This window comes from Gasterosteus aculeatus, chromosome X (assembly GCF_964276395.1).
Source record: "Gasterosteus aculeatus chromosome X, fGasAcu3.hap1.1, whole genome shotgun sequence".
In the NCBI taxonomy this organism is placed as follows: Eukaryota; Metazoa; Chordata; class Actinopteri; order Perciformes; family Gasterosteidae; genus Gasterosteus; species Gasterosteus aculeatus.
In genome coordinates, this window is record NC_135698.1 from 732,215 (window position 1) to 735,259 (window position 3,045).

A 3,045-nucleotide genomic window follows, 5' to 3' on the forward strand; every position below is an offset into this window, starting at 1 on the left:
GGAAGAGAATGAGGAGGAAGAGGAGGATAGGAGAAGGCTGCATGGCCGAGATACACGTTTCGTGAGGTACTGAGCCTTCACTCGCCCGGCCGGTCGCTTGCTTTAAAAAGAGCGGATCATCAGGACCAGCGACCCCTTGGTGAACCAACCAGGTGCCCACATCCCATCCCAGTGAAGCTCACAGCCACCTGAGGAAGATGCCATCTGTCTTCTTGTGCGTTATTTAAATTATTTATTAAATTATTTATTTATTATTTACCTTCACCGCGTCTCAAGTGACGTCACGTTCCATCCCCGCGTGTCAAAGGTCACGTGGGAGCAGCGTCATAGCAGCAACGCCGGCCAACCAGCCGCCATGTTGGCGCGTCATCACCGGCGCGCTGTACGCCCCGCCCCCCTCCCCGTGTCCTCCAGCGCCGCCGGGTCAGAGGAGGGGGGAGGAGGAGCAGCGCGGGTCACCTGCACGTCCCACCCTGGATCGACCGGTTTGTTTTCTTTTATCCTCCGTGACGTGAGCGCGCGGAGCCGCAGACGAGACACGGACCGACCGCAGCGGCGCTCGCGCGTCTCCGTTCACCGGGAGGGAGAACCGACAGACAGCGGGGGCTTGCGCTCTGAACGCGGGTCTCCGTTTGGACCGAAGACGGGAAACAACAAGAACCGCAGTTGCGGTGGATGGTTTTTTTATCCGCAGCGCCTCGTCCGAGCGGCCGACCGGGGAGCGGGATGTCACGGCCGCCGCAGCAGCGGACGTCGTTCAGACTCACCGACAGCGTGGTGGAGGTGAAGAGCAAAGTGAGTGTCGCGGTACCGGGCGGGGGGGTCGTTCACGGCGGGTACGATGGGAGCGGAGAGACTTCCGCAAATAGCCGACGACGTGGACGCAACCTTCGGATGAGATACGCGACGTCTCTGCCCGCGCGATGGGGGTTTATGAAGCGGGTTAAGGGGGGGGGGGTGGGGGGGGGGTAAATGAATCGGTGCTTAGCGGCCCAACCGACGGTCACCGGGGCGACGGATCCGTTTACAGCGACGGTGACATTCAGCCTCCGTCGTGCTTCATGTCCGCCCGGGGGGGGGGCTGCTCGTCCCCCCGGGGAGGGCTGCTCGTCCCCCCGGGGAGGGCTGCTCGTCCCCCCGGGGAGGGAGGGGCTGCAGTCCTGTATCGCTGTAGCAGCACACGTTGAGGCTACATGGTCCCTGGTGGAGTTACTACTTGTTAAAGTCTTCAGTGTTTTACTTTTCATACGGAAGCTAAGTGGTGCAGCCAGATGCAGCTTTGCATGTTAAGGATCATACGTAACATTCAAAACATGCTAACAATGAAAACCGTGTTCAGGTGGGAGCGTCGTCCGCGGTGTGACATTAAGTTCCAATTGGACCTCGGTACCAGAACCCAGGTGGGCATCAGGAACCACAGCAGCACTGTTTGTGAAACTGTGAAATAATCTATTGAAAGTATTTCAACATTTGAAGGATTACAATCCAAAGGGCAGAGTTTAAGGATTTGAAGGGAATTATGTTATTATGGGACACGCGGCCCACTCAGACCCCCACACAGACCCCCACTCAGACCCCCACTCAGACCCCCACTCAGACCCCCACACAGACCCCCACTCAGACCCCCACTCAGACCCCCACTCCGTCATCGAGCCAACACGCCAACATGTGTGGCAAACGTGTGCTAAAACAACTCTGCACATCTGTCCGCTGGATGACAAACTGTCTGGAAAAGAAGACATTTACGTTGAAACCCACTAGAGATGTCGATGATCAACCATCTTACTGACCATAGTAGACACGACCAACTCCGGCCCCCCCCAGCGACCCCGTGTGCAGGCTGAGCGGTTTGCCGATGGATGCATGTCAACAGAAACAGAGGTGGGAATATGCATGGATGCAGTCCTCTGGTGGATGAGCAGACGCTGTGCAGGAGGGAGGTAACGCTAAGCAGCCGTGCGTGTTGCTGAGCGACGGGGCAGCTCGTGTGACGTGTGCGCCCAGGTGAGATAGAGCTGCACCGCGCGGCCGAGCACCCGCGTCCCGGGACAACCATTGACCCCGAAAAGGGCCCGCGGCTGCCCGAGCAGCTGTTCGACGCTCGCCACTGGCCGGCGAGTTAGCGGGTTAGCTTGTTAGCTTGTTGGTGCTGTTGCCACCAGAGGATTAATTAATAAATAAATAAATAGTTTTCTGATGGAACGTAACTCACGTCAGACCTCCAAACGGACTCGGCTCCTCTTGGTGCCTCTCGGGTCTCTGGTTGTTTTCATGTAGCAACAGAGTTGCTTCTTGTTGCTTCATGTTACTATTTTTTTATTTTCTCTTTTAATTATGTTAAATTCAGGCAAACATCTGGCGGGGGCAGCAGAATGGACGTTAGCCTCCCTGGCTAACTCTCGCTCACTTACGGTACAACTGGTGATTAGTGAGCGTTGTTCCTGCAAAATAAATAACACACCAGTGATTCATAACCATGTTTTTCATCAGAGCCTGAACCCGCTTCCACTGTACGAATAATAATGCTTTGCTTGTGTTCCTGTTAAGCCATTTACATAATTGCATGAACCAGCTTTTCCCTTTTTTATTAATCCGTTTAACTAGAGTGGAATATTTCCAGTGTTGTAATTAGATCACGGCCCAAGAAAAAATGTTCCCTGCGTGCTGCAATCAACCCTCTAACACCACTAACGTGTACCGCGGTGTCACCGCTCTGCTCCACCCGCTGGAACAGGTGTAGGTGATGACCGACGTATCACCTGCAGAGGACAAACCCATCACACCTTCTGCTGGCACCTTTCCCATAACCCCGGACCACAGGTCAAAGGTCGCACCACTGACTGGTTATGCCGTGTTCCAGTCGGCTGAGATTTGTTCCTTATCCCGTTTCACAAGGTTACACTTGAACGCATCCCAGTTATCATTCAGCTAACTCATCATAATGTAACTGAACGCAAACCACGAGTAACATTTTCACAATATTTGTCGTGTTATCGATGTTTTCTGGTACGGCCACAGTCAGGCCTTCGACCCGACGGCGGGTTA

At 54.7% G+C, this 3,045-nt stretch overlaps 1 protein-coding gene across 1 annotated transcript in view; it reads left to right on the forward strand.

The window, feature by feature from the left end:
* Positions 1-424: 424 nt before the first annotated feature.
* Positions 425-3,045, forward strand: part of LOC144383731 (partitioning defective 6 homolog alpha-like) — a 19,968-nt gene continuing 17,347 nt past the window's right edge. Inside the window, exon 1 of the mRNA XM_078082605.1 lies at positions 425-795. The gene's annotated coding sequence lies outside the window, so the exon portion shown is untranslated. The remainder of the gene's footprint in view (positions 796-3,045) is intronic.